This window comes from Sinocyclocheilus grahami, unplaced genomic scaffold (genome assembly GCF_001515645.1).
Source record: "Sinocyclocheilus grahami isolate Dianchi unplaced genomic scaffold, SAMN03320097.WGS_v1.1 scaffold276.1, whole genome shotgun sequence".
NCBI classification, from domain to species: Eukaryota; Metazoa; Chordata; class Actinopteri; order Cypriniformes; family Cyprinidae; genus Sinocyclocheilus; species Sinocyclocheilus grahami.
In genome coordinates, this window is record NW_015505455.1 from 3,846 (window position 1) to 23,925 (window position 20,080).

Sequence of the window (20,080 nt, forward strand, 5' to 3'; positions counted from 1 at the left end):
GTATTTGTTTTTAAAGATCTGGCATTTAAGTGCATTAGATCATGACAGTGCGTGCGTGCATAAGAGACGGAGCGATTGCGGATTTATGTAGATGTATTTGGAGCATGATTTGTCAGATTAAATATTAGTTGGTTGAACGAATATCAAATTTTTAAAACAACTATGATTTTAAGCTTTAAAATAGCTCTTAAATTATTAGCACTTTTAAAACACACAGCTACAGATTTATAGTACACTTAGCAAGCATAAGCTACACAAATACTTTGCATTTAACAAGCAAATAAATGTAAACACACAAGTTTAACTTATATTGTTACATTTGTTCTAACTTTCTTTTTTCTTAAAGGCAGAGTAAGTATTTCTGGTAGCCAATGTTGATATTTGAAATCAACACAAACACGCCCCTACCCCAAAAGGGTCTTGCCCCTATTTTGATAGCTCCGCCCCACATATACGTACGCAACCCAGGCAACGATTAGTTCTGTGAAACAAAGCAAAACCAATGTTACACCGTGTCTACACTGGATGCGAGCGGCGCCGCGCAACAAATCCCCCGACAGAAAACTGCTGCCGGGTTCTAAATTTCAAATGGTTTTCAACAGTCGTTTGATCGACGTTGAATCTGGTTTGATCACCAGTGTAGGCAGACTTTAGCTGTTGTAGACACGGTGTTACTCACCTATTGAGAAGAAACAAAGCAACCTCGGCGTCCGATCGCAGGCCTCCGCTCCTTGAGTTCTCTCCAGCGCTGGAAAGCTGATCCGATATTTACACGGGTCCTTCTTCTTGCCTTATCGTTCCGCAGACGTTTTCCTCTTTTGTTTTTTATCCGCCATCTCTATCTTTCTGTCGCTCGGCTCGGCTAATGTCCGTCCCATGCACTGAAAGCTCTCTCCTCCACATCACGAGTAGACACGCCCCTTATTGCTGATTGGCTACAAGTTTATTTTGCAATTCGGCCTGAATCAGTTCCCGCTCGAGCTTTCACGAGACATCACGGAGATATTTCTCCGTTATGGGAACTCCTTCCCTTCCAACCTTTCCTGAAGTCCTATTGGCTCCCGCCAGTCCAAATGACTGGCCAATTGACGCGAAGTATGCAAATCGCATGCAAATACTGACGAGCTCGAGCGGCAGTATAAAATGCGGTGCACGCGACAATTACGTCAAAATCTTCTACTTCACCTGTTGAATTCACTATGGCAACAATCTGCAAGATCTGCGCAGGACCGATAGAGCCGCCGGATCAGCACGACTACTGCGTCGCCTGGCCCACGCCGAGGCGGCGCTGGACGAGTCCAACTGCGGGTATTGCGCGGACCTTCCGGCCCGCGTGCATAAAGCATATGCGTCTGATGGCGAGGCGGCTTCCGCGCTGCACGCCATGGCAGTGCTGCAGGTTTTTCAGGTGAAGCTCCTGCAGGTAGCGGAGGGCGGAGCCCTCACGGCAGAGGCCGTTAAGGATCTACGCGCGGCGACGGACTTCGCGCTGATGGCGACGAAACTAGCGGCCCAGGCTGTGGGTAAGGCCATGGGTTTTATGGTCATCCTTCAGAGGCACCTTTGGTTAAACCTAGCTAGCTGACCTCAAGGATGCTGACCGTAAAGTGCTGCTGAATGCTCCTGTGACTCCCTCCGGCCTTTTTGGTAGCGCCGTGGAGTCCATTACTGAGCGCTTCGCAGAGGCTCAAAAGCGCGCCAAAGCCATGTGTCACGTGATGCCGAGGTGCGCTTTTCAGCAGCAGACGGCGAGATCCAGATCCTCGTCGGCACCTGGCTCTTCCAAGCGGAGAGATAACCCCAGGCCAGCAACCGCAGCGGTGACGGATAACGTTACTGCTCCTCGCCAGGAGCCGGTTTTCCGCAGGAAGGCATGGGGTCCCAGGAGGAAACGCCACGGCCAGCGGAGGAGCCCGCGACGTGACTCTCGCCCGCCGCCGGCGGCTAAGCCGTCGTCCTGACGGTCTGAAGAGAGGAGGAGAGCGCGTGAGCGGCCCGGCTCCCAAGCGCCACAAGTTCAGGGTTTCAAATGTTTGTGTGTTGGATGTTCATTCAATAAAAATGCATACATTCTCACAAAAAGAGCTATTTCCTCCTCACTCAGTCAATGCGGTGCCACTCGTCTCGCCTCAGAGTAATAGATAACTATTATTAATAGTAATAGTAATGTTGTTGCTTCTGCCCTGTTCTCAGCGCAGCAGACGTTATTAATGACCAGATATGCAAATTTCATATGCCTCGGCATTAGATGCTCATTGGCTTATCTTCACCTATCAGCTGCGAGCCCGCCTAACAAGCGTCGCTATTGGTTGGGAATTGTGTGTGTTCTATCTTCGCTGAGTGTGTAACTTGTACAGGCTGCTCGTAGCCTCTCTCACGGTGGGATTGAATATCGTTCCCATAACGGAGAAATATCTCTGTGATGTCTCGTGAAAGCTCGAGAGGGAACGCTCCGGTTACTATCGTAACCTCGGTTCCCTGAGAGCGGGAACGAGACATCACGGTGGTCGCCGTGTTCGCTACTCGATCAGCTAAAGCTGCGTTCAGTATCAGATTCTGACATAATTGTCGCGTGCACCGCATTTTATACTGCCGCTCGAGCTCGTCAGTATTTGCATGCGATTTGCATTCTAAAGTGTTTTTGAAAAAATCACTTACTCTGCCTTTAATACATTTAGAACTTCAATTACCTTATCCAAAACTCAAAGGCACCCCCACAATTGTACAAAATGAACATATTATAAGCAAATAAAAGTACATTTTATATCCTTAATCCTAATCTAAATCCTTTTACTTAATATACATAAAACAGTAACGTTACTTACCTAAGTCATGACACTGTCGGGAAAAAACTGGCATGACTTAAGGCAGCTCGAAGACGAAGCAGAAGTTGAACAGACCAACTTGGAGTCACCTAACGTTAAGCAGTTGTACAGAAGCACATATTGTGAACAAATACCATTCAAATCTTATTGGTAAATTATTATCACAGCCTGCATAGAACAGTACCTGACAGAGCGATTGTACTGTCGGAAAACAACTGGCGCCGTCTAACCCGAGGCAACTCGAAGACGAAGCAGGAAAATTGAACTAACTTGCCGCCACCTACACCGTTGTACAAAAGCGCATATTGTGAACAAATTTCATTCAAATCATATCGTAACCTGATAAAAAAAAAAAACTTACCCTGTGATCACGGACGGACTAAGCGGGCACCGCCTGAGCCAACTCGAAGTCCACGTCTGTATACAAAACCACATAGTTTGAAAAAATAAATAAATAATAAAAAAATGTATCGTAATTTATTATACAAAAAATAGCACCTACCAGAGCGATTATGTTAACGTTAAGGTTCATGCCACGATGGTCTGATCCTGCCTGATTGGATACACTGCATTAGTAAAGCCCGGCGTCGGACAGCTGCACTGACGCAACGCGCAAAGAGCCCTCTGATAACAAAGTGAATCTGTGAGCAGGCAGAGATTTAATTTAGTTGGTGGCACTTTGATATCCAGTAAATTCAGGACAGAATTAATGCTGCTGTGTACATGATTGCTTGAAGTTCAAACTTGCCTGCCATTGTGAATTGGGACTGGACCGCCATCTTTCCTCCATAAGACAGATGAGGAGGGTCCTCCTCCCTCCACCTTACATGGCAACACTGCATCCTGATTGACATGCGCTACGATCAGTGAGCTGCCCTCTCTGATGACCGGCGGCATCACATAATCAATATGCTGTTTATTTGCTTTGAACCAAAGACTGACTCCTTGAGAAATAACAACATCATGTTTGGCATTAAAGGACCAGTTCTCACACACACACACACACACAAATAAATAAAAATTCTGTCATAATTGATCATAATCATATTGTTCCAAACTTGTAGGACTTTCTATTCTATACAAATCGCTACGTATTTTTACTGGAATTGGTCAAGTAGTTCACCTGTTTCGAGTCTTCGGGTTTTTCCGAGTCGTTCATTCATCACGTGACAGCCCCATAAGTGTAACCTATGCAGTCTGAGCTGGAAAAAGAATTGATTAGTTCATCTCGAGTCCTCGGGTTTTTCCGAGTTGCTCATTCATCACTGGTCGCCCTTCTTATTGACGGAGGAACTGTAGCAAAAAGCATGAAAATTAATTTACAGATTCCCATTGTGTTAACACAATAGAAAGAAAGCTGCTCTCACCCAATACAAACAAGGTATAGATCTTGCTGTCTTGACCAGCGGTGCTGACAGCCAGACAGGTGTATGTTCCTGAGTCTTCTGGAGACATACTGTAATGCACATACACATCCATATATATCAGGGGTGGCGAACGTCAGTCCTGGAGAGCCGCAGCCTTACAGAGTTTTGCTTCAACCCTAACTATAATATAAATGGAAAAGAATAAATACAATTATAATATTTATATATAAATTTTAGGGTTATAAATTCCCACTAGTGATTTTTTTATACAAGTAAATACAAAAATTCATTACAAATAATATTATAAGCAAAACATTTGGACTGAAAGGTGTAGGAATTCAAAAGTGTAATTAGATTTCATGAAGATTTTTTCCTGATCTAATTTAATTTTTCGTCAATGTGTTCTCAGATAAAAAGTACTTGTCTTACAGTCACTTTTGATCAATTTAACGTGTTCTTGATTAATTAAAGTATTAATTTCTTAAAAAAAAAAAAACCTTCTTGCAGACCTCCAATTTTTGAATGGTAGTTTACATAATAAATACACTTTACAAGTTACAAATCTACAAGTCTTTGTGGATAAGGATTTTTAAACATTATTCCAATTCCAAGTGAATCGCTAATGAATCTTTCACACTGATCTATGAAATGTTTGATGATTGATTAGAAATTAGAACGGACTCAAAAAAGGATTTGCTCACAAATTAGACACAACTATGGCCTGAAAGAGACAGTTTTTTTAACCCAATATTGCCGAATATATAGTCTGAAATTTCAGAGAAGAACATAACTATTCATCATTAATGAAATTTCCATTCATTTTTGCAGAACTTTAAGATGTTAATACATTTCATGATATTTTTAGGGCTGAAAAACACAATTCCCTGATGTTTCCTGGTTTTCCATGATTGTGGGAACACTGTCAGTTGCTCCTACCTTGCACAGACAAGCTGTAGAGTCTCTCGACAGCTCCAGCCTTATTCTCCGCCACACACTTATAACTGGCCGCATCGGACACCTGTACATTCAGTATCTACAGAGACACACAGAGGAGTTATATAAGGTGTGGACTCAAAGTCTTTGTATTAACTATGTAAGAATACCTTCCCATCCTCTGATGGTGTGGGCCGCTGTAGAGGGGCAGACCATCCTTCAGCCAAGATACAGATGGAGTGGGGTTTCCTGACATCACAGCGCAGTGATACAGTCCAGTTGACCACAACTTCCACGTCCTGCATGAACTAATCAGTCTGGCCATCAATCAAAGGAGGAACTACGCAAAATGTAAAATTAGTCACGCTTATGCAGACCATTCATTCCCATTATTAATCAAGTTGACAAATCAAGTTTAATAATTTGAATGCCATAGAGATCTGCCTGTTGGATGTACTTCCTTACCCAACACCTCCAGGTCATAGTGCATTTTGTCCTCTCCAGCTTCATTCACAGCCTGGCAGGTGTATTTCCCAGCATCCTCAAGCTCTATCTGTGGGATCTGCAGGACGTGCCCTCCTGAAGAGAATCACACAATTAAACAAAAATATACTTCTTATACTATGTATACTTTATAGTATTTGCCAATATTTTATCTTTAAGTGCAAGACTGATTGCATTGTTTGTTTTTAACTACAATCACTAAAAAGAACCATGGTGTTCGCATGGTAATACCACGTTTTTTGGACATGTACTGGACATGCTAATACATATACAAACACATACTGTCACAGTTACGTTCAGTTTGAGTTTGTTTTGTCTTTGCTTTCTCCCTGCCTGTCAGTCACCTTATTTGTTACCTTGGTTACTGATTTGATTAGCCATTCTATTCAGCTGTGTTCTAATTAGTTCCCTTTGTTTGTTCCGTGTATTTAAGTACTTGTGTATCATTTGAGTTTTGTCCGGTTTCGTCAGTGTTTCACGGTTGTTACTTTGCCTGTCTTCTGAGGTTCATGTAGTGGATTATTCATTAAAGACTTTTGGAATCATATCTTCATACGACAGTTGCGTGACGCATTCACTTTCCTTAAAAAGTTTGGGGTCAGTATGATTTTGAAAACCAAATGAATAAAAATAATTAATACTTTTATTAAACAAGGATGCATTACATTGATCAAAAGTGATAGTGAAGACATTTATAATGTTAAAAAATTCTATTTTGAATAAATATGCGGTTGTTTTGAACTTTGTTCATCAAACAATACTGAAAAAAGTATCATGGTTTCCACAAAAATATTAAACGGCACAACTATTTTTAACATTTTAACATAATAAAAACATGTTTCTTGAGCAACAAATCAGCATATAAAAATGCTTTCTGGAGGATCATGTGAGACTGAAGACTGGAGTAATAATGCAGAAATTTCAGCTTTGCACTCATAGGAATAAATTACATTCTAAGATATATTTAAAATATATAAAACAATAAACAGTTATTTCAAATTGTAACAATATTTCACCCTATTACGGTTTAATAAGGCTTATTTACAGACTCCTGGCACAAAAACAATGCTTCACTCCACTCACCAGGTAACCACACATCTTCATCTGAGCTGGTAAGTTGCCTGTCTGTACCAACTGAGTCGAGGAGGAGGAATAGCATTGCTCTCCCAGGACAGACTGATGGAGTGTCCAAGTACCACCTCTCGTCTTTCAACCATCCCTTCAGTACTTTTACTCGTTTATAAATCACTCAATGGCCTAGGACCTAAATACATAGCAGATATGTTCACTGAATATAAACCTAACAGACCACTCAGATCATTAGGATCAAGTCAGTTAGAAATACCAAGGGTTCACACAAAACAAGGGGAGTCCGCTTTTAGTTATTATGCCGCCTGCAGTTGTAATCAGCTTCCAGAAGAGATCAGATGTGCTAAAACATTGGTTACATTTAAATGCAGACTCAGAACTCATCTGTTTAGCTGTCCGAACTGATTGCACTATATTTTATGTATAATCGTTTTCTTAAATTCATTTTAAACCTCTTAAATCAATTTTTTTATCATTTTCAAAGTTTTTAAATTCCTTGTTTTATTGTTGATTATTTTTTTTCTTTTCTTTTATGTAAAGCACTTTGAATTACCATTGTGTATGAAATGTGCTATATAAATAAACTTGCCTTGCCTTGCCTGTCAGGGTCCTCTTCATCTCCTTCTCTCTCCCCCAGTGAGAAACCAGCAGCACCTTTTATTACCCGGTGAATGATTAAAGGAACTGAGGAGGTAGTTCAAGAAACAATCATTAATGAATAATGTAAAAAACTGAAGTTAATGCGTGTATAATTTGCACTGACCCTGTATAGTAAGGTGGAAATCTCTCTTGTCCTCTCCAGCAGAATTGGTAACCACACATGTGTACTGGCCCTCATGAGACAGCATGGCATTCTCGATGAGGAGCATGTGACTGTTCACTCTCAGACCGGTGTGTGTATTCCCATTTAATAGCTGTGGAACATAAGACTGTTTCAATATGACTATTTAATTCATTACTCCTCAAAAGTTGAAGAGCCCAGGGGCGATTTCAGGTCCAGTTCCTTCCTGGACATGAGCTGCTGTGGCTCAGAGGAATATTTATTGCTTTTAATTTAATTTCTTGATTCATTTGCTTAATTAATTTTAACTAAACAATCAAAAAAGAAAACAAAGAAGAACACTTTGATTTGATTGGCTGAGCAACAGTACAAAAAAGGGACTTCATGAGTGAAATTCATTCAAACACGCTGATTTATTCAGGAATCAAACAAGTGACTATTTATGATTGAGTCATTGAATCATTAATTCAACCAATACATAAAAAAATGCTGCTTATGCAGATCCACAATTGTATGTTGTTCAGAGACTGGAGTGTTTCGTTTGGAACTATTTTCATTGGAGGAACAAAAATACATTAACTTGCAATATTGTGTTTAGAATGTAAGTGACTCATTAACTTTGAGATTATTCATTAACTGTTGCAAAAAATGCAATATGACACTCACAATCATGCAGTACAGTCTACATAACTATGGAACAACCTGAGAGACACAAAACAGATATATGGATATATGGCACAGCATTAATCTTTGACAAAAACAAACAACCTTTAGCTATGTAAACAGGGAAGCCCAGAATGAGTTATCTCTGAATTCTCACCGGCGTCACGAATCATGGGAGCAGCTGTGACATTGGATAAGAACTGGATGATTGTAAATATGAAGAAAATGTGGGTGTTTACTGAGATTGTGAATTGAGATATTTCTCAATTTCTCAAATTATATGAAAATATATAAATATATATAGAAACCAATTGGGAAGAAAATTCAAATGTCACTTTTTAGTAAATCAAATGCATTCAGAACAAACAATATAGCCAATTTCTTGAACAAATAACTCTTATGAGCCGGCTCGTTTTTGTGAATCAAAAACATACAGTGCAACTAGTAGAGTTTGATTCCCAAATGAATGACTCTAATGATATTTTTCATTTAGTGAATCAAAACCATACACTACAATCAGTCTGGTCTTATTATTCAAAGAATCAGTCTTATGATTAATTTTCTAGTAAAACAAAGCCATAGAGCACAAATAATGTAGTCTGATTCTTGAACAAGTGTCTCTTATTATTCAGGTCTTATTATTGAATCAGAATCAGAGCACAACCAGTGAAGTCCAATTCTTGAACAAATGACTTTTATTATTCAGTTATTTTTTAGGGAATCAAAACTATACAGCACAACCAGTATAATCAAATTCTTGAATATTGACTCTTATGATTCAGTTATTATTAGTGAATCAAAACAATACAGCACAAACAGTGTAGTCTGATTCCCAAATGAATGACTCTTATAATTTGGTTATTTTTAATGAGTCAAACGCATATGGCTTATAACTTACTGTGTAATGCTGTTTTTAAGGCTTGCGAGAATTCATTACATAATCAAGGAAACGGTAATTGGAATTGGAACCAGAATTGTTAAATTCCGTATGATTCTCATCCCTACTGTTTACCTTACATTCAGCCTGAACTGCCGTGTCTGAGTCCCAGTGTTGTTACTGGCCATACACTGATACAGGCCACGATCCCTCAGCCTGACAGACTTCACCCTCAACCCCTGTCCCTTCTCCAAACTTCACATGAGGGTCTCCATTAGGAGATAAAACCCTGAGAGGGGGTTTGAAGAGCACACATGAGCACAGAAGCTGGAAGACAGGCGCATGTGATTGCATATGTCATTGACTCACTCTCCATCATGACTCCATTCCACTGTAGGCAGTGGGCGGCCACTAACTCTGCACTGCATGTCCACTTCCTGCCCTGCCATGACAGTCAGTTCCTGCACTCCTGAGGTACCTGCAATTACTGGTGGAGCTAAATGTACACACCAGGACATAAGAATAAATAAGAAATAAACTACAGGGCAGACTTACACTACGATCCCTCTAACAGCATTGCTAACAACAATCAAAAAACAAATTAAAGGGATTTGCATCAAACGTTACAAGCAAAATACAGAAACAAAGCCTAATATTTAGCCTTTGTTCTGTACACTTTGTTATATTTCACCTTGTACTTCAATAGTATACTCCCTCTTGGCTTTCCCAGCAGAGTTCTGGGCAGTGCAGGAAAAATGGCAACACGGTAAATCTTTAAAAAGCATTTTTCCATTCTGCAGATACACCCCTGGGGTCTCCAGTACCTAGAACACAGAGTGGGTAATTGATTTACAAGAGTAGATTGACTTGTGCTGAATTTAATGGCCACTAGGTGGCACTAAGTTACCATTACACTAGAGGAGTGCCATACAGGTAGTAAAATAAAATAAAATAATATAAAATAAAATAAAATGCCCCAGGCAACCATTTTAATACATCACACTAGATATATGTCTCTCACATTGCTCTGCAGTAAAATTAATATCCCATGTTAATTAAAAAAAATATTTGGCAAGTAGCTGTGTAATAATCAGTATAATTAATCCACTATAATGGGGTCTTGATAATCCTGTTGGGTTCTATTTTGCGATAAGGACAGGATGACTGTACATTATTTGCTACATAACACAATGTTTATGAAAAATCACCATGCATGAGGAAACCTACAGGTCTGTTGTCTTTAGTCCAGGTGATGGTTGGGGTTGGGATACCGAAAGCATCACATCCCAGTGTGAGGGGCTGCTTCAGTGTGACCGTCAGATTCAAAGGCTGCCCATCTGCTTGGATTTCTGGTGGAACTAGATTTGTGAGACAAAGAAATCATTCAGCATAATTCAATCCAGCACTAAACCCTGACTGTAATTTGCTTGTGCAAATTAATGTAATCAAACAACGAAAAGCCTTCAAATAAATCTACTGCAAGTGCCAACTCTAAAACGACACAAACCAGAAATGTGTTCCTATTAACTCCTACTGTATGTATACTATACAGGACAAATTTAGAATAAGAGTCAATAGACAATAAATAGTCAAATAGACAGTAGATCTATTGTAATAATAATAGATTACTCTATATTACTTGAATCTTTTTTTTAATATATTTTTTCCCCTATAACATAGATTTAACAAATGTTCACTGTTTAAATACCCCTGGAGTACATGTACTTTAGCTCTTGCTGGGAATCATTGATCTAAATTAGACTAAATTGACATTAATTTCATTATATAATGTTAATTTCATAATTAATTCATTAGTATTATAAAGCTATTGGCCATGTGGAAATGCCGCAAGAGTCTTACCATTGAACTTTAGCCTAGTCTTTTTCTCCACTGATCCTGCTTCATTAGTGGCCACACACTTAAAATCTCCACTGTGACTGGCCGAAACTGAGCCAATCACCAGAGAGCCATTCTCAGCCAAAGACACTCCTTGCTCCGATCGATCCATATGAATCTCCAAGCCATCTTTGAACCATCGCATGCAAGGAGCAGGAGAACCAGCAGAATCACAATGCCCTGTGCACAATGAACACACAGCTCGCCCGAGCTTAAAAACAAGACCATATATCCATCCATCTGACAGCGAGACAACAAAGAGTAGAAACAAAGAGGATGCCAGTAAATTTCTTTCCTCTGAAAGGATCAGCCAATGTCCCGTCAAACAGTACTTCAAGGTGAAACGCACCGAGTGAAGATGCCAGACACAGTATATCAGAAGAGAACTGATCAAGCGTAAGAACACCAGATTTATAGCTCAAAGACACAAGTCAAGAGACTTTAGGACAACCGTAAGGGGAGTAGTTCAAACACACCAATTAGGTCCTATATCAGCCTCCAAGTCCCCTTTAACAGATGTGTGATGTACTTTACAAGGTTATCTTTAAGTGACGGGGTAGGGGGTAACCTTGTACTTGTTTTAGTCACCTCTCACCTCCTCAAAGGCCATTTGGGCAGGAATGACAGATACTGAGAAGTGTTTATTTGTGTTTGGTTTCACCCAGAGCACTTTAGATGAAACTCTCCTATGTTACACGTAGAGTCTGTATGGTTGTGGAAGAAATAAGGGGGGAAAAATGCAAAAGGAGGACACTTTTGGACATTCAGAACTATCAGGCATAGTTCAAACCCACAGGACTTTGGTTAATCTTCGAAACATATAAGATATAAGATATTTTTAAGAAACCTCAGAGGTTTCTGTCCCTCCATTAAAATTCCAGGTAACCAAAACTTGGAAGATCCAAAAAGGTCATAAAGGCATCATGAAAAGAATCCATATGAATCAAAGAGTTTAATCCAAGTCTTGTGAAGAGATGCAGTCACTTTTATGCGATCAGATGTATATAACATATCTCCACCTTGTGTTGTTTCAAAACTGTGTGAATTTCTTTCTTCTGTGAAACATAAAAGACATTTAGAAAAAATTCTCAGTTTGTCTATTCATACAATGAATGTATCCATTGTTATTTTGAACCCCATTTCATTGTATGGTCAACCCAGGCTAATTAGAAAACATGTCTGTTGCAACATTTCTGCAAAATGATATTATGTTGCTTCTTGCACATTTTTCAACACTTTTAATGGGAAACACCCAGCGAGTGGCGCTAAAAGAGTATTAAGATTTGATTCTGGCAATATTTTATTGGTTGTTGTATGTATTGCAGCATGAAATGAAATGTCCTGTCAGTGTAGCTAAAAGATTAATGCTCTGTTGCATTTGAAAATAACCCATTGTTTTAACAGTAAATGTGGGATAAAAACCCCATTTTGCTGAAGCAACCATGCCATTTTAACTTGCTTCAAGTCTTTCATCTCTTTTACCGTGACTTGTGTTTCATAGGATTCATACCTCAATATTGCTTATACAGCGCTGTACCAGGTGAGCTACCAAGCAAGTTTACTACATCAGAAAAGCCATAACTATGAAGGTGGTTATGTGATGTAAACTTCCTTACAAACTTTTTTAGTTAAGTATTTTGCGTCAAATGTGTGTTTGCTAGCTTTAAAATAAATGTTACTTGGTGTAATAATTTATTACTCAATCCAAAGATAGTCATACATTTTTAAGTGCATCTTAAGTGTCCAAATACTTTTAGAGGCCGCTGTATACAACAAGTCATCTACTTTGTTTTTAACAAGCCAATCAGAAGTGGAGGGAAAAGAACTCCCAGAGCAGATGTTTACAGTCATACTGTTTGGATTGATTGTTTTTGAAACTTAAAGAATGATGTGCAGCTGGTCCCGTTTACATTACAGGATAACATTAGGAGCAGTATATTTGTAAGAAATCCCTAAAACAATACTTCAGATGATGCACATTATAAAAAGAGTATTGTGTGTGTGCCTTGGGTGGGGTCATGTCTTTCAGTGCAAGCCAGAGTAAATGGATCAATCTGAAAAGGACAGACTTCCTCACTCCTACACTTTGGCACGTCTTCTTTATCTAAAACACACCTGTAGGACTGAGAAATTCTGCTATAAGAAAACAGTGCGTGTTCTATATGGATGTAAAAAAATAAAATAAAAAAAATGTATGTGCGACTAACTGTCACATCCAGGACAAATTGGCAAACAGACAGGTTAATGGAAGTCGGGAAGTTTATTCAGAGGAACTTAGGAGGAGCTTCCAACAGAAAGAGTCAACTGAGGAATAAATGGAAGCAGAGAACACAGTCTTATCTGGGTTTGGCACTGAGGTCCTTCGGCCGAGAACTGAGGAATCCGAGGCGTGACAGGTAGATCGGGAGGCAAGGAACCCATAGAGAACAGCTTGTAACCTTGAGACCAGCCAACGAGTGACTGAGGTGAGTGAGTATTTGACTGGTGTGGTAAGTGGGTGCAGGTGTCCGTGATCAGTAATCAGGTGATTGTGATCCGGTGTAGGAGGCTGACTCGGCTGGTGAGGCAGGTGTTTCCGTGACACTAACAGCATCAGACTGAACGGCTAAAATTATGATTGTTTGCAAACAAACAGAAATCATTATGATGTGCAGTCGTTCTCAGCTAGAGGCCCGGGGTTCACTAAGTCCTAAAATGATTTAAGTTTGGTTATATTAACATAATTAAAATATTTTTGAATTTCTATTTCCAATAAATGTTTAAAGGGATAGTTCTCTCAAAAATTTAAATTCTGTCATTAAAGGTGCACTAAGCGATTTTTGCTAAACTATGTCAATATTTGAAAGCACCAAAACAAACACGCCCATACCCCAACAGGACATCGCCCCTATTTTGATAACTCCGCCCCACACGTAGGTTCACAACCCTGACAGCGACGATGGAGGAATCTGCTATGCCTGCCGGCCGCAGCATATTCAAGCAAAAGCCAACACAGAATAGTTGTGTGAAAAAGCAAAATCAACGTAAATCACCGATCAAGAAGAAACAACCTCGGCGTCCAATTCCAGGCCTTCCCACTCCTTGAGTTCTCTCCACCACGGGAAATGAATGAATATTCGATTTCTACATGTGGGCGGGAATGAAACGCCCCTTTCTGCTGATTGGTCAGCCGAAGATCAAACGTGCCTTCATCAGTTCTTCTGCAGTATCACGCAGCAGAATAATAGTCCTCCGCTGCTGCAGTTGTACGGATTAATAACCGATTTTATCAATTTCAAAATTTTCATCAAACAAACAGACTAATGAATAGCTCGACAACTCATACCGGGGCAGAGTCTAGACAGGTCTTTCTTCTGTGTAGACCAGCGGTTCTTAAAGTGATAGGGGGTCCAAGAAATAATTTGCTATAGCCTAAAGTATTTCCAGACTGTAAAGTCGTTTTTTAATATCATGATACATAGGCCTACTGTGATTTATTCCAAAGTGACTTATATGATGCATTTAATGTAAAATAACCTAAATGAAGCCTTTTAAAAGACGAGTATTCCCTGTGGTTCATGTTTGTGGCATGCGCCAGAAAGATGCTCAAGGAGACCGAGATGTGCTAAAGCAGCTCATTCTGTTGTTCTCTTTATTTTTTCAAAGGCATGACATTTTGTAGTTATTTTGAACGTAACGTTACACAATTAAAAATATACATTTTACCATACGACTATAAATGACAGAGTATTAAGTTGTTTCCCCTCGATCAATCAGTACTCAATATTAATTTAAACTGCTTTAAATATGACTGCTGCTTATTTCATGTGCATGCTGAAGGTATTCTGAGGGTTTGGTGAGAAACAAATGGAAATGGCAAGTTATTATATTTTATGAAAATCTTGCGTTGCAGTGCCCACGCACAAGTGCATATCCTTTTGAGATATCAATTATAATCAATTTTAATAAAACACAAGACTACATTATATAACTCTAACAGTAGGCTATTTAATATCTGTTGTTCTCTGGTTGTCAGTCAGAATGACAGTTCTTGCGTGAACATAGGTCAACCCAAGCCAATTTATTATTCTTTCCTTTTTGTCTAAGTGTTTAAAATATTTATTTTGAAACAAATTAATTAATTTCTTAATTAAACAAATACACTTACTGGGTGAGCAGGGTATTCTATGACAGCTGTCATGTCATACCCTGCCATGCCCAGCTGATGCAAAGAATAGAATATATATCTACACAGAAGAAAGCCCTGTCTACACTCTGCCCCGGTACGAGTTGTGTCGAGCTATTCATTTGACTGTTTGTTTGATGAAAAAAAGATTAAATGTAGTTGCAATAAATGCATTAAGAATCCATACAACTGCAGCAGCGGAGGACTATTATTCTGCTGCGTGATACTGCGGAAGAACTGATGAAGGCACGGTTTGATCTTCGGCTGACCAATCAGCAGAAAGGGGCGTTTAATTCCCGCCCACGTGTAGAAATCAAATATTCAAGCTGTTTATTCATTTTTCCACCCATGAAAGAAAAACGAAAATTTAAGCTGAATTCTCGTTTCTCGTTTTTGGAGAAAAACTAAAAAACGAATGATCGAATGATACACGGATTAACTATGAACACTCCCAGTTTGCATTCTATTTTGTTTATTTTGAGAACTTTTCCACAGATAAATCTTGAAATTATTGAATTGTACCTTGTACTTGCAAATTGTGGGTGAGTGAAACATTGCCAGCTGGGTTAGTAGCAGAACAGGTGTAGAATTTACTGTCTATCATCCTGACATCACTAATCTTCAGAGAACCAGACGGCAGAACGGCGAACCTGCATAAGAAAAGGTCAAAGATCAGGCTGCGAGATCAAAAGAGACATGTTTTAGAGTGAGTGTATCTGTTAAAGAGTACGTGTGGTGTATATGAATGAATGGTCTTGTGTATATGCAGACAAGCTGGTTTCTAACTTGCGAAATTGAAACCAATCGAGAAAATCAGCTTGGTTTCATTTAGACAGAAAAAAAGCTTCCATAGGAAGTGAATGAAACTAGTTGTCACAGTTATGGACTTGAGTTTTGTTCTTTTTCTGTTGGTACCTTCCAGTTCCTGTTTTGCCCTTATTTGGTTCTGTTCCTGATCCCACTAGTTCTCATTATTAATTAATCTCCTTCATTGTGTTCACCTGTCTGCCTCTCGTTATCTGTTCAGTTTGCTGTCGGTTATTGTTAGGTGTCACATGTGTTTGTTTTACCTTAAGTGTTTACCTTTCGTATATCGTGTGGATTATAATTAAAAGCATTTATGTGGATTCCCTTCATCTTCCTTGCCTTCCTTGGACCTACCGTGACAGAATAATCGACCCTAAAAAATGAGAAACAGAAGGTGTAAAGTGGCCTCGATCAATGTGATCCCGAAGGGTGATGTCTATAGCCCTTCTGGGGTCACGATCTATATCTTTCAGAACGGCCGAGACCTGGAGGAATATGTGCGGGACTTTTTGGACAAATGCCATCTAACGACATGTGATGACCTCACCTTAATGGAGGGATTCTGGTGCGGGCTGGATGACGATCTCCGCTTCGTAATGCCCCAAACTGATCCATGCTGGTCGCTGAGAAACTACGTCAACTTCGCACTGTGGAACGTTGGATCAGAATTCACAGTGGACGAAGCGGAGTCTAGCCCGGGGTCATCACATGTGAGTGCCGCCAGCCCAGAGTCATCACCTATCATGGCCGCTAGCCCAGAGTCATCGCCTATCATGGCCGCTAGCCCAGAGCCCAGCCCACCATCATCCCGCTGCGCGGAGCCAAAGCCTGAGCCCACCGATGACAGAGAGTCCGAGCCCGCCGCAACCGATGAGCCATCGCCGCAAGGAGCGATAGAGCTGAGGATCGCCACGGAGCCGGAGCTGCTTGAGACGTCAGACCAGGTGCGAGAGCCGGCAACTGTGCACGCGCTGATGGATGATGCTAGGGAGTACGAGGGCTTGGAGGAAAGCCCCACCTACTGCATCACCGCTGAGGGTGAGCTGCTGCTGGACTCTGTGGACTTAATTGACTTTGTTTCGGATGTATATGCAGACATGCCCACTCTTTTCCCGCCTTGGACTGAACTATCTGCCTGCCCTGAATAATCTGTCTGCCCTGAACTGTCTGCCTGTGGGACAACGACCACGGAGGTGTTTCCCCTGTCACCGGTGCTCCCGGTGTTGGGAGTGGCCTTGTGGTGTGTGTGGGCAGCACACACCATTCCTAAGCCCCCAGAACACTCTGAATTCCCACCCAGCGTCCCTCTCCAACCACCTCTGCACCAGTCCTCACCATCGCCACCTCTGTCTCCTGGCAGCCCCTCTGCTCACCCTCTGTCCACCATCTGTGCAGTGGGATCACCGCGGGTCTGCCAGTCTCCATCGGCGTCATGGCTGGAAGATCCCTTGTCTCCGCCTCCAGCCTCTGAGTCCCGGACTCCGCCTCGACCCTTCGACCCAGCGGCTTCACCATGGCTCCTAGTTCCCTCCTCTCCGCCGTGGCCCATGAGTCCACCAGCTCCGCCGGGCTCCCTCGTCCCTCTGGCTCCGCCTTGGCCTGTTGTCGACCATCCGCCGTCTCGGGACTCCACTCCACCGGCTACACCTCGTCCCTCCGGCTCTGTCAGGCTTCTCCTTCTCTCCAGCTCCACCTTGGTCCTCTGTCGCTCCGGCTCCACCAAGGCCTTCCGGATTCCCGCCACCGCCTCAGTCACCGGAGCCATCTGCGCCGTCTTGGCCCTCCGGATCCTCCCCGTCGCCCTGGCTCTTCGGCTCTTTGTTTCCGCCTCGGGGCTCCACCACCACCTGATCCACCACCGTCGGTCGGCCCCCTGGAGCCGTCAGCCCTTTCTCCACCATGGCTCCTCCCTCCGTTGGCTCCACCGTGGGCCGCCATCATGGCTGTGGCCTGGGTCCCGCCGAACCTCCACCAGTATTTGTCTGTCTGCCTTCCTGCCAGCCCTTTGCCATCCCCTGTCACCATCCCACATCCACTCCTTTGTCCTCCTCCTAAGTCCCCCTCCGTCCTCCCCCCTCTTTCGTGTATTGTGTGGTTTATAATTAAAAGCATTTATGTGGATTACCTTCATCTTCCTTTGACCTACCGTGACACTAGTAGCTTTGCACATTACATTTATAAATGGCTGCATCTAATCTTATGTTAAAAATAAGGTGGATATTCTTTCATATATGTACAATACTTAATATATAAAAAACTTAACTTAAATAAAAAAAAAATTTACTTGAACAAATTTACTATCAAAACAGACACTGCATCCTTTGCATCTGACATGTTTTCTCACTGACAAAACCCCAATTTGGAAACTCAAGGCTAAAAGAAATTATTTTTCCCAATCGCAATTAGGACTTTGTGGGCAGTGTTGGGGGTAACTCATTACAAAGTAATGCGAGTTACGTAATCAGATTACTTTTTTCAAGTAACTAGTAAAGTAACGCATTACTTTTTTAATTTACAAGAAAATATCTGAGTTACTTTTTCAAAAAAGTAATGCCAGTTACTTTGTTTTCCCATTTATTGACTGACAGCTCTCCTGTCCCCATATTGGGAGAAATCGAGAGTACAGAGCCGTTGTGTGCGCTGTGTGACCATGAGGTTACTATAGTTCTAGACTAAATGTGAATGTGCATTAATTCATCCCACTCACAAAAAAACTGATTTAGTATTCATCAAAATGAATTAAAACAGTGAAATGCGAACTCAGAATATGACGTAAACCTGCAATAATTAAATATGTTAAATAACACAAATGTACCTAATCCCATTTTATTAACCAATATCTTTAGAGAAACTAACAATTGTGCTTTGTTTTTTTATTGCTGAAGAGTGTTTCTTCTCCTGCGTTCTACTGTACAGACATGAATTTACTTTTGCTTCAGCCTGAGGTTTATTCATTACACTTTTTGGTGTGAAAGGGCTTTTATATTTGCTATAAATAGAACTTCTTATATTAAAAACAATCAAGCCCTGCTTATATTTAAAAAGTAACGCAAAAGTAATATAACGCATTACTTTCCATAAAAAGTAACTAAGTAACGTAATTAGTTACTTTTTTTAGGGAGTAATGCAATACTGCAATGCATTACTGTTAAAATTAACTTTCCCCAACACTGTTTGTGGGGACGTTCATGTGCATTCAACTTGTAAATACAATCTTTCCGACATGACTTGAATGCACCATTGGAATGTACATCCTGTCCGAATCCTCTGAAGCGGCTTCTCAGGTTGCCAGGAATCAGGCATTTCTCATGCATATCCCCCAGCCCCTTTTTGCTCTGAAACAAGATGGCTTTAGCAGACCTTCTATCATGTGACCATAATAGCAAGTTACATGCCAATAACAATATGTTATGTTGCCTCTACTGGAGCCTTGAGACAAGGACCTCAATTTTTTTCTAAAAAGGCTGCTATATTTTTTTATATGTAAGATCCATTTACACTGTGTGAGAGATGACTGATTATATTTTTACATAAATATGCAGATTTTATTTTTCCCTATTTATTTCTCTTACGATTTCTTAAAAGCAACATTAATCAGTAATAATATTACATTTTAACATTTAAATAGATTCAATTTTATAACAATGGTTTACATTTCATATACAAAATTTCATATTTAAACATTTTAAGAAAATGTTTTATTAATAAAGTTTACATTAAATACATTTTAAATACATTATATATACAAACATTTCTTGCTCACCAAGGCGGCATTTATTTGATGAAAAATACAGTAGTAAGAAAAAGTAATATAGTCAAATATTGCTACTGCTAATTTAAAATAATTGTCCATTTGAATATATTTGGGATGGCAAAGCTGAATTTTCAATGTCACACGATCCTGCAGAAATCATTCTGATTTGGTGCGCAAAAAAAAAACATTTCTTATTATTATCAGCGTTGAACACAGTTGTGCTGATTAATATTTTTGTGGAAACTGTGGTGCATTTTCGTTCCGGATTCTTTGATGAATAGAAAGTTTATTATAGAACAGAATGTATTTGAAAAAGAAAACATAAATGCCATTACAGTTACTTTTTATCAATTTAATGCACCCTAGCTGAATAAAAATATATCTTTAAAAAATCTTAATAACAATGCTCTTCAGATTCT